Raw genomic sequence first — 12,665 nt, 5'->3', positions numbered from 1 at the left:
CGGAACCCCGGCTCGCAGCTCTGGTGACAGCCTCTCGCTCCTCGCTTAGGACCAGAGTGGGCTCACTGGGGGAGCAGGTGCTTGGGGCCGACCACAGAGCTGGTGCTGATGCCACGGTGAGCAGGGCGCCCGCTGGGGCAGAGCCGGGCCTGCGATGGGTGGGGTCCTTCCCTCTCTACCCGGGCCCAAATGCCTCCCCATCCGTGTGACACTGCCCCCAAATCCCTTTAACAAGAACGCACTTGCTTCTATGTCCAGGGTGCTAATGACTGTAGAAGAGGACAACCAGGGGCTGGTATTCAAGGTCACTGGCAAAGGGACCCAGAGCCGGTTCAGGGGATCAACTGCTGAGAGTTCCAGGTCCTCCTGCAGGCTGAGGCCCACACTGGGAGGCCATCTCTCACCAGACCTAGAAACTGCCTCTGGATTCCTGTCAAAGAACAGCTCTGGTTGGGTGCTTGGGCTCCGGGCTGATCACAAATACCCAAGAACCCCATGCTGCAGCCTGGCTGCAGGTAACGCAGCTAACTCTCGGGCCGCGGCTCCCGTGCACAGCACACAAAATGGCAAGGAGCAGCGCGCACAGGACACCCCTAACGGAAAGGGAGGGGGTGCTGGATCCCATTTACTGGGAGGAGCACCAATGCGAGGGCTGCCGCTGCTGCCTCAGGACCTTCTGACAAGGGGCCCCTGGGGGTCTCAGCCCTGGAGGCCCTGCCTTAGGCCCAGGCCGCGACCCTGGGGTCCCAGGATCGAGTCCCGCATCGGGCTCCCCGTGGGGAGCCTGCTTCTCCCTCTGCCTCTCTCTGGGCGTCTCATGAATACATAAAATCTTTCAAAAAAAGAAACTTCTGACAAGCCCAGTGGGAGGCTGGAGGGTGGCTGATGGGGAAGAGGCCACGAGACAGAAACTGAGAGTGAGAAGAGCCCATTTATGGGGTGAGTCGGGTATGAGAGGCCTGGGGCCCGGGGAGGCGTGCGGGCCCGGAGCCGCCGGGGCAGGCAGAGGAGGCTGCAGAGGCCCACTGTGCCAGGGCCTGGGCGGTGGCAGGGTGCCTGTGTGTCCGCAGTGTCCCCTGAGGCTGACCGTGGGATGAGGCCTGGGCCTGAGGCAGCTGGCCCTGCCCGTCCTCTCCCGCAAAGGCTCGGCCTCGCCGTCGAGGCCAGGGCGCCAGGAGGAATGGGGCAGAAACCCCTAGGCCTGAGGCCTGGCTTTCCGGCCGCCCTGGGACGGGCCGCCCGGCGACTGGTGCGCGGCTCTCCCCTGCTTCCCGAGCCCCCGGACTTGCACCCGCCTCTCCTCTCTGGGCCCCAGAGCTCTGGTTCCTTCATGTGGCTTCTGCGCCTCTGCTGTCGGGCGCCTGCCCCAAACTTCACTGAAAGGCAGTGCCACGTGGTGGTTGAACAGGTCGGCTCTGGGCCAGGCTGCCATTGGCCGTGCAGTCGGGGCCAAGTTACTCAAGCACCTTCTGCCTCAGTTTCCTTCTATGCAAAGAGGAATACTACTACAGCCTGTTTCATAAGGTTGTTGTAAGAACTGAAAGAATAAGTACTATCGAGCCCTCGTGGGTGCTGGCGTTTGGCACGAAGGTTCGCTCGTGGCTCATTCAATACTCAGCACATTTGTGTCGTGCACCCACTTGCCACAAAGCGCATTAGGGGTGGAGATACAGTCATGAGACAAAGAGGCACCGTCCTTGCCCTCAGGAGGCTTCTAGTCTAAATGACGTGTTCTTAGACTTTAATCAAATAATTACACTGTAGGGGAGCCCTGGTGGCTCAGCGGCTTAGTGCCGCCTTCAGCCAGGGTGTGATCCTGGAGACCTGGGATCGAGTCCCACGTCGGGCTCCCTGCATGGATGGAGCCTGCTTCTCCCTCTGCCTGTGTCTCTGCCTCTTCTCCTTCTGTGTCTCTCATGAATAAATAAAATCTTTAAAAAAAAATAATTACACTGTAATTAGTTGTACTTGTTGCAAACTTTTTTTGGTGTGATAGTATCGTAAATGCAAGAAAGGGGAGACAGAGCTGCAAGGGGTGGTGCGTGCAGTGCTAAGAGAGTGTAATAGGGCATCTCGCCTGGGCTGGGGTGGAATGTCTGAGGAAGGCTGAAGGGCATTACAGTTCCTTGCTTCCACCTTTTCATTTAGCATCTTTTTTTTGGGTAAGATTTTATGTATTTATTCATGAGAGACACACAGAGAGAGGCAGAGACACAGGCAGAGGGAGAAGCAGGCTCCCTGTAAGGAGCCTGATGCAGGACTCAATCCCAGGATCCCGGGGTCACAGATTGAGCCAGAGGCAGATGCTCAAGCACTGAGCCCCCCAGGCATCCCTTTCACTTAGCATTTTGAGATAATCACCCGCTACCCCTTGGACTGGGTGGTTCATGAAAAGGAGCCAGTTTGCCTCTTGAACTAAATCAGTGCCCAGGGGTTGAAGCAGGATATCGTGTATACATCAACCTCCATAGAGGGTGACAGGAGGGCACCTCTGAGATCTTCATGTCTCTTCCACCAGCTCTGGCATGTGGGACACACCGTCAGAGTCGCCTGGGCCCCAACTAACCAGCCCTGGAGCTAAATAACCACCATAGACCTTATTCCCAGAGGTCTGGGTGAGCCCTGGCACCACAGAAGACCCCTGACCTCCACCTCGGGCCAGGTGAGGCTTGTTGGGTGGGTCTTGTCCAAAAATAGGGAGTAGCTCAGATTCTTTCAGAGCCAAAGTAACAAATGACAAGAGAGGTGCCAAGAATGTAAAAATCCAGTGACTACCGTGGACATACTTAAAACTGCTCAGCTTCAAGTCTCAAAGATATGGCCTGATGTCTGGGAGAATGCATGAGAACATGGTAACTGTGGTGACCCGTAAAGACTGAGATGAAAATGAGATTTGTTTTTCATTGTATTCTTTCATACTTAAAAAAATTTGGGCCATGTATCTATATAAAAATATATAATTTATAATTAAAATTAAGCAAATGATGGGCTTCAAACACAGAACATAGTTAAAAGCCACATAATCTGATGTAAAACAGAAGATGTGATGGAGATTTTTGTTTATTTTTTTTTTTTAAGATTTTATTTGTTTACTCATGAGAGACACAGAGAGAGAGAGGCAGAGACACAGGCAGAGGAAGAAGCAGGCTCCATGCAGGGAGCTGGACGTGGGACTCGATCCCGGGACCCCAGGATCACACCCTGGGCTGAAGGCGGCGCTAAACTGCTGAGCCACCCGGGCTGCCCTGTTTATTTTTAATGAAGCTATGGATTTTGTCCTTTGGTGACTTTGCTGGAGGAAATGACTACAGCGGAGCATGTAGGAATTGATTTTTACTCTTTCATTCAAAAAATACCCACAAAAACAAAAACAAAAACAAAACACCTACCATGTGCCAGGCACTGTTCTAGACGCTGAGGACAGAGTGGCGAACCAAACAGAAGTCCCCATCATCCCCCAAATTTCCTTTCCTCAAGGAGTTTAAATTTGAGAGCACCTAAGTTCTAGTACTGGCTATGTTACAAATTAGCTGTTTGACCTTAGAATCTTTAGGCTTCTATATCTCTAAAATAGGGGCTGTACAAGATCTTCAAGTAGATTTAACCATCTATTCTGACCCTAAGAGGTCGAGGGTACATAGTAGCACAGGCTAGGCGCTGTATTCATTCTCTAGGGTTTTGTAACAAATTACAACACATTTAGTGCCTGTAAGCAACACAGATGTATGTTTTCACAGTCTGGAACTCAGAAATCTGACATGGGTCCTCACTGGGCTAAAATCAAGGGGTTGGCAGGGCTGCGTTCCTTTCTGGATATTTTATGGAAGACTGTTCTCTTGCCTCTTCCAGCTTCGAGGGGCCATCTGTAGTCCTTCTTCCATCTCCAAAGCCAGCAGCAGCAGGTCAAGTTCTCATCCTTCATCTGACCTCCTCTTCTGCCCTGAAGGACCTCTGTGATTGGGTCCACCCGAATAATTCAGAAAAGTCTCCCCATTTTAAGGTCTGATTGGCAATCTTAATTCTATCTGTAACCTTAATTCCCCCCTGGCTGTGTAACAGAACATATTCACAGATGCTGGAGATTAGATCATGGACTTCTTGGGGGGGGGGTAGGGGGGGGACCATTATTCGGCCCAATATAGATGTTTAGCAAACAACATGAACCAGCAGTTCTCGGATTTTTGAATTTCACAAACTGTTTAGACAAACAAGCTGTTGTGGTTATCTATTTCTGTGTACCAAATTGCTCCCAAACTCAGTGGTTTGAAGCAACAAAAATTATTTATTTTCCTCACAAATCTGCAGTTTGGGCAAGGTTGGTGGAATTCATCTCTGATCCATGTAAGTATCGGTTGTGGCAGCTCAACTGGAGCTGAAGGATCCTCTTCCAAAAGGGCTCGCTCCACGTCTGGCAGGTTGGTGCTGGCTCAGTTAGGACCTCGTCCAGTACTGGCCAGGGGCCTTGCTTCCTTTCTCTATGGGCCTCTCCTCATGGCTTCTTGGGCATTCCAACAGCATGGCAGTTGGGTTCCATAAGTAAGTGTTCCAGAAAGCCTAGGAGGAAGCTGCAAGGCTTCCTATGACCTAGTTGCAGAAGTTCTCAACTATTAGTTATGCCCACTCTATTTTATTAGCCAAGTAAGTCGATAAGGCCAGCCCCCAGATTCAAGGGGAGACGAATTAGATGCACCTCTCAATGGGAGACGCGCCAAAGAATTTGTGACTATCCTTAAGCTACTGCACACACAAAACAAAAAACAAAACAAAAACCAAACTCACAGACAAAAGGGAAGACCAACATAGTATTGCCATATTTTGTTTTGACAAAAAAAAACAAAGCCACAAATGTTATCATCTATTACATTGTCCCATCTGTTTCTTAAAAATAAGTCCTTTCTACCAAAAAGAGTAGAAAGGACATAATCCTAGAACAAATGGTAGTTCTCCGAAATTGAACAAATTCAGCTTCATTAAAAATACACTAGGCGCTATCCTGTTTGTATTTATTTATTTATTTATTTATTTATTTATTTATTTATTTATATTTTATTTTTTCCCTTTGAAGCCAGGTGAAAAGCTCAGTGGTGGTCAGGGCCCCGGAGGGCCAGCAGGCCTTAGGCGGCAATGCCTGTGCGTGCGGAGCCGCAGGCCGCGCCCCGGGCCAGGTTTGCAGCTGGACCCCCGCGGGCCCGTGTCCTGCAGGTGCCGGGCGCCGCCCAGGGCTCGTGGCAGAAGGATCTGCCTGCGTCTAGGGTTTGCCTCGCGGAGGCAAAGAGGGGGCTCCCCCCGCCCCGCAGTGCCAGGCTCCCCGCAGGTGCGGGCTAGGCGGGCGCGGACGCACCTGGCCCCAGGCCCCTGCCATCGCCGCGCTGAGCTTCTCAGAGCCCCTGGGGAGGCTCCGTGGTGCCGGCTCCCACCGCCTTCACAGTCTGGCGCCCTCGGGCACCGCGGAGCCTCTAGTCCCACGGGGGATGTCCTGCGGGGCAGCGCGCCTCCCTGCGGCCTCCGTGACCGGGATGCCCCCGAGATGTGGTCTCCGTGACCGGGATGCCCCCGAGATGTGGTCTCCGTGACCGGGATGCCCCCGAGATGTGGTCTCCGTGACCGGGATGCCCCCGAGATGCGGCCTCGGTGACCGGGATGACCCCGAGATGCGGCCTCGGTGACTGGGATGACCCCGAGATGTGGTCTCCGTGACCGGGATGCCCCCGAGATGTGGTCTCCGTGACCGGGATGACCCCGAGATGCGGCCTCGGTGACCGGGATGCCCCCGAGATGCGGCCTCGGTGACCGGGATGACCCCGAGATGTGGTCTCCGTGACCGGGATGACCCCGAGATGTGGTCTCCGTGACCGGGATGACCCCGAGATGTGGTCTCCGTGACCGGGATGCCCCCGAGATGCGGCCTCGGTGACCGGGATGACCCCGAGATGTGGTCTCCGTGACCGGGATGACCCCGAGATGTGGTCTCCGTGACCGGGATGACCCCGAGATGTGGTTTCCGTGACCGGGATGCCCCCGAGATGTGGCCTCGGTGACCGGGACGCCCCCGGGACGCGGGTCGGCGGGGCACGGGGGCAGCTCGGCCTCGGCCTTGGCGGGCGTCCGCCCTGGGAGCCTGTCCCCTGACCCGGCCCCGGGCTGGCGGCCTCCCGCCCCGACGCCGCAGCAAACAGCGCATCTGTGTTTTATCTTTTTTATTTTTTATTTTTTTAAAAATTTTCTTCTGTAAGTTTAATGGTCTTTGCTTTTTTTTTTTTTTTAAGATTTTATTTATTTATTCATGAGGGACACAAAGGGGGTGGGGCAGAGCCACAGGCAGAGGGAGAAGCAGGCCCCATGCAGGGAGCCCGACGTGGGACTCGATCCTGGGTCCCCAGGATTGTGCCCTGGGCCGAAGGCAGACGCCCAACTGCTGAGCCACCCAGGCGTCCCGCACCTGTGTTTTAAAGCCTGATGCTCTCAGAGCCTCCAGGAAAATGCGGCGGCGGCGGCTGCAGGGGAGCCGGACCCCCGGACCCCCCACCCCGCCGTGCCCGGGGCTGTAGGGGCCTGGGAGTAGCTATTTCAGAACAGTCATTCGCAACCTGTTCTTTCTTCTGTGTTCTCGCCTAACCTGGAAGCCTCAGCAGCCATCCGTCCGCCCGTCCGTCTGTCCGCCTTCTGTCCTCCTCCACCCGCAGAGCCTGGCGAGCGGCAAGCAGCGCGTCTCTGCTCATCCCTCCTGCGGCCAGGCTCGCCCGGGCCAGGGGGGGCTTAACGAGTGGGGCCGGGGGGCCTTAGCCAGGGGTTTGTGGGGGGCCTTAGCGAGGGGGGTTGGGGGGGACTTAGCCAGGGGGACAGTGGGGGGACTTGGCGGGAGGGAGACAAAGAGCATAAACCAGCACCTCACCCATGCGGGGCCATCGACACTCCTCTGCTGGCTCCTTCTTTTGGAGCAGGAGTATTTTTTGTTTTTTTGTGTTTTTTCTTTCTCTCCCTGGTCTCTCTGCCTGGGGTAGTGGAGAGGGATCGATCCCCCACCATCGGGCTCTGAGAGATTCACAGGGATGTCTGAGCCACAACCTTCATGACAACCCCGCCTTCCTGCCCCTTCCTGTTTTCTGCCTCCTGCCCCTATTTCTTGCTCCTACCACAGCTGGTGGGTAAGTGCGTGGTGGGTGGATCGCTGGGCGGGAGCCCTGGCTCTAGTCCTGTGATCCTGGGCCTCTTGCCTCTCTGAAGCATCTCCTCCTCTGTGAGAGTCTTGTCCCCCCCACCCCCACCCCAATGGTGTTGTGAACATCAAAGGAGACACTGCATGGAAGAGCCTAATAAAAAGTACTACAGGGTTGGATAAACCTCATTTACCTTGTCATTAATAGTTCTTGGTGACTGGTCCTCAGTGAAATGGTGATACTGGAGGATAGCAGCACGTCCGCAGTCCGCGTAGTAGAAGTTTAGTCAATTCCGGATGATGAGTGCCATTTCCAGTCAGGCCCCCACCCGTGCTGACTATGATGAACTGACATTTGGAAAACACATCAGGACCTCCTCAGGTTTGGGGGTTGCTGTTTGAAGAAGGCCAGGTTAGTATTTTGCTGCCCTGAGGAAGAAGTGAAGGTTAGTCCATGGATAGAACCCTACTCCAGTCCAGCTGTCCCCTGCTGCCTGCCCCCACCTCATCCAAATGGAGGCCTTTTCTTGAGGAGTGAGCTAAAAAGTCCCTGGAGACACCACTTCATGCAGTAGGGGACAGTGTGAGGGGTCTTAAGTAGCACCCATTAAATTGCCTTAAGGACAGTGTTTGAAATAGTTCTTCATTCAGTGGGATACGAGATGTATTTTGCCATGAGGCTCTTCCCGATGACCCAATTTTATCTCCCCACTTTGGCCAATGTGAAAATGCTCCACTTTCAAATTTTAACTCTCTCTGAAAATTTACATAGTCACCAAGGAAGTGAAAATAATGACCACAGTCTGCACAGAGAAGTTTTCTGACCACTTGGAGAATTGCCTTAGATGCACACACGTGTGTCTCCCCAGGTGGACTTTGCCTTGGCCCCACCTCCTCTTCCAGGAACCTGGCCCGCTCTGGCCACCCATTGGTTGCAGAGGTGTGGGAACAGGGTAAAGGTGCCACTGAGTGGCGCAGACCAGTGCCCACATCCTGAATCGAGGGGCCATTGCAAGTCACTGCAAATACTAACACTGCACTCCCAGCACAAAGACAAGTTCCGTTCCTTTGTGCTGCCCAGAGCCCTTGCCAGCTCTTAGGTCACGTTGCCCGGAACCATGTGCTTCTGCAATGAAAGGCCCCATTGTGATGGCTGGTCAACAAGGCAAAGCAAAGTTTGCCCCCTGCATCAAAACCTGGACGGTCCCTGGCTTTTTACGTGCTGAGAAGCATGTGCTTAGTATTGTAATGCAGTAAATGGGGAGGGGCAGTTCCTAAAGCAAAGAAAAATAGATACTTATCTGCTCAGTGTCTTGAATTGGAGGCTTTTGAAGTGACCTGAGAAATGGGCTTATGACTTTCATTGCTTCCTTCCTTCCTCCTCCTCCTCTCTGGCGTTGGTCCTCCTCTCCAAAACTTCCTTTCACAGTGACCCCAGGTTTCTGTCAGGAATTTTCACTCTGCTGCATGAATAAACAAGCAAAACAGACTGTTATAAGTGCACAGAAAACATGGACAAGACTACTTGGAGAAGTGTCTGACACAGAAACCCAGTTGGGTGTGAAGTGGTTCCTGCAGGTAAACAACATAGTGAAGTGAACATCTATTGAAAATACAACATCATGAAGAGCTGTTTAACCCTGAAACACGTTGTCTCTCAGACATGGGCATCCGTGTGCAAAACCAAGATATTTACCCTTGTTGGGTGCACTGGCGAGCCTGTCTGGTCTCTTGCCTTGTCTATACAATGATGCATTTGCTTCAGACGATCTTCAGGCTCCCTTGGGCAGGCTCTGAGATATGAGCTCCAATTCCAGTTCTACTATCTGCCTCTTCCTGGTTCTGAGATTCCACAGCATCCTTCTAGGAGTCTGATGTAGTAGAGGATGGCAGGAAGGAACGAAAGCCTCTTCATTAATGCCAAAATTGAGGTAAGGGGCCAACATCATTCCAGGCACTAAACATGGAAAATGTTGAAATGATGAGGACAGTGAGAGCAACTGACTCTACTTACTCCTTTGACACACTGGAGCCTTGATTTGAAGTTCCTCAGGCTCCTTCTTTTCTCCTGGGAGCTCATTTATTTCAAAACAACTTTCTTTTTTTTTTCTTCAAGATTTTATTTATTTTTATTTATTCATAGACACAGAGAGAGAGGCAGAGACACAGGCAGAGGGAGAAGCAGACTCTACACAGGGAGCCGATGTGGGACTTGATCCCGGGTCTCCAGGATCACACCCCAGGCTGCAGGTGGTGCCAAACCACTGCACCACTGGGGCTGCCCTCAAAACAACTTTTATCTGAAGTTAAGAAAAGTGACCCAGTTTAGAGTCGGCCAAACACAGGCAGGCCCTTTCCCCATCTCAGTTTCTTTGCTGGTAAATGGGAGGTGCAGGTTGAGCTGATTTCTAAAACCCATCTAAGAGCTAGTATTCAGATTCCAGGAATTCTAGGAAATGTACACTCAGGCCAGCATCCTAAAACAAGTGAAAAACCAGAAAAATAACTGAACCAATGATTTTCAGACATTGGACCACCAGCAGTGCCTGACACTGATTCCTGGGAAAATGGAAACAACTGAAGTAAATCCTGTGACTGTCCCCAGCTGACCACCTTCAGAGAATTTCCAGGCCACAGTGTAGAGCCTAGCAGTAGTCCTGAGTAGAGGAGTTGGACCTGGGATCCCAGGGGGACCAATGAAGCTAGAATTCACAGAACAGAATACTGGAGAGGAGAGAACTGTACACAGAGAACACCGAGGAGTTCTACAGAGCATCCTCTCCTCCAAGTCTTCAGCTGAGTACTGGTCAGCACATGGCATGTGAGGGAACTCTATGAGGCCAGGGAAAGAACCACTCACAAGGATTAGAGAGAACAACTCCCTAGAGCTCACCTAAGACAGGAATAGTCCCTATCCCCACCCGCCAAAGTTGACAACTTTGTAATTCATGGGGGGCATTGAGTAGAGTACTCAGAACAGCAAGCCTTGAAAGGACCAAACTATTTCCAAGTAACTTAACTGTGGCCCAGAACACCCAATATCTTTAAGATAAAAGAATATCCAGCACTCAATAGAGTGAAATTCAAGCAAGAAAAACATGAATAAAATTGTACCAGGGCACAAGATAATCAAATTGCTCAACCAATGAAAAAGAGAGAATCTTAAAAGTAGTCAGAGGAAAAAAAAAAAGTCATGTTATGGACAGAGGAACACAGGTAAGGATGAAAGCAGAGTTCTTGTCAGAGATAAAGTAAGTTGCAAGACAAAGGAACAATAATCTTTGAAGTGCTGAAAGAAAAAAATTGTCAACCTAGAATTCTATACCTAGCAAAAGTATCTCTTAAAAAAAATGAATGTGAAAAGAAGACGTTTTTAGACACAAAAAACCTGAAAGAATTGATCACCAGCAAACCTGTACTGAAAGAAGTGTTAAAGAAAATCCTTCATGCAGAAGGAAAATATCAGATAAATGATACCTCTATACTAAAGGATGGAGAACTCTGGAAATGGAACTTCATTTAGTTTAAACATGTAACAAGCTTTTAGGTGGGACTCTTTCTGTTGCCCTGGACTTGGGTACGAGGACCCAAGAGTGAGAAAAGAGAATTACTCAATATTCAAGACAATATCCACAGGAGCCAGAGAACCAAGGATTCCTAAGAGGAGATAGATGGAGCCCTGTTACCACCAACCACCATCTTCTATGTAAAAAGATGGGGAAAGAGAAAGAAGTCAATCTAAGAGTCATTGGAATATAGTGGTATGAGGAGAGGCAATTCCTCCCCTTCCTGTCAGGATGAGAAATAGATAAATATTTTCTCTCCAGTAAAGGGTTTCAGAGAAAATCAGTAATAAAGATTCAGGTAGAAAGTAGTTCTCCAGTTGGACAGTTGAGTGAGAAAAGGATTTGCCGATTTACCAGTACATCATTAGGAGCAGAGGAGGGTCTTGGAGAAAGAAGGGAGGGAGAAGGGTTGCAAGGAGAAACTGGACCAGGCCCAGTTTGTCAATTGTAGGGAATGAGTTCTCTGTGGTTCATGTCCATGTTACTTAGGAAGTAGCTGGATTTGTTCCATTCACATCCTAAGACAGGTCTGTCCTATTCCCCAGGGAGCTGGAGCTCAAAGAGTGTATAGGTATACCTCAGTGATGGGAGCTGAAGAGCATGGAAGGGTTCAACCTGGATTTACCATATCCCTGCCCTGCATGTCTCTCTGAAGAACTCACATGTACCTCCCAGATGGAGCCAGTGTTTGGGTGTCCACTTTACAGATGGCATCAACAGTCAGTCTAGGTCTGCCAGTGAAGCAGCCACCACTACTAGGCATCTATTTGTATAATACCCTTGCCCTCTCCCTGTCCTAATTCTCAGCCCAACACACTAGAGGAACCCAACCTGGAAGGAGAAAGTAGGAGCAGGAAGTGGCTGAAAATTAGATCTTCAGTCCATCAAGGTCCAGCTTACACAGGGGAGGGGAGGTGAGAATATGAAACAGAACTGAGTTTGGAAATTCTACTGAGGTTTAATATCTGAAAACAACTGGAAAATTGTGGATCTGCCTAAGAGATCTACTACCATTGGAGGAAGTAGATTTTGTATAGTACATTTGGGAAGAGTGTTTAAGAAAAATAAAAAGCTTTAATGTCTTAAGAACAAAACCCAAACAAAAACTGTCTTCCCCTTAAAGACAATTAAATTTGTGATGACTTTTCATCTTAGTGCTCGGTTCCCAGCAGTGTGTGAGGTGCTAATGAGGCCAGAAAGAAGCTCATGAGATCATCCGTCCTCTCTATCCTGCTCCTGGGAAACTCCCAGCATCCTGGTCCTTGGACTGGTGCCTTTTCTCAGCAGCTGGCTGTTCTGTAGCGCATGGCCTATCTGCCTGGAAGGAAAACAGGAGAGAGTGACCTGGTCCAGCAAGGAAAGGCCTCATATGCTATGCTATGTGTCCCTTTTCAGCAGAAGGGTGGTTTTTGAGTCCAAGCTCTGCTTTGGGACCATCCCTAGGCTCTGACAGCTGCTGTCCAGGTCATTCCCATGGGAGAGCCACTGGTAATGCCTCTGCTGAGGAGAGGGTGGGGTATCTGACTTTCCTGGGAAGAGCCCTTCACACCAGATCAGTAGCAGCTGAGCTCCACCCCAGCTGAAGCCTTAACACTGGCTATTTTATCTCCTTTTTACCCCACAAGTAATACATACTCTTAGTTGAATAAATTGTAGGTGAAGACAAAAAGTAGAGGAACAGAAAGGGGTGGACCTCACAGAAGGCTAGAGAAGCTGCTCTTGTCTTTTTCTTCCTTCTATTTACCTGTTTCATCTACTCCTTTTTCTAGTGTCCTCTTACCTCTTCTCTTTCACCCTTTAACTTCTTCATCCTTTGCCTCTTCCATCATCTCAACTCTGGATTATTCTCCCCATGCTCAAATCCTGTTCTGTCGTAAGGCTTTGAACCTTCTCTCCATTGCTCTGCCTGCCTTCAAGCTAGCTTCCTAGCTGCCATGCGATGA

General features: G+C 50.7%; 1 long non-coding RNA gene across 1 annotated transcript; it reads right to left on the bottom strand.

The window, feature by feature from the left end:
- Window positions 1-6,186: 6,186 nt before the first annotated feature.
- Window positions 6,187-8,616, bottom strand: LOC140595657 (uncharacterized). Its single transcript, XR_011997440.1, has 2 exons — window positions 7,351-8,616; window positions 6,187-6,686 (listed from the first exon to the last, which is right to left on the bottom strand). It is a non-coding gene; the product is annotated as an uncharacterized lncRNA (long non-coding RNA).
- Between the last annotated feature and the right edge of the window lie 4,049 nt (window positions 8,617-12,665).

The sequence above is a fragment of the Vulpes vulpes genome, chromosome 1 (assembly GCF_048418805.1).
Source record: "Vulpes vulpes isolate BD-2025 chromosome 1, VulVul3, whole genome shotgun sequence".
Lineage (NCBI taxonomy): Eukaryota > Metazoa > Chordata > Mammalia > Carnivora > Canidae > Vulpes > Vulpes vulpes.
The sequence above is the reverse complement of the archived record's forward strand: the minus strand, read 5'-3'. Positions and strand labels throughout refer to the sequence as shown.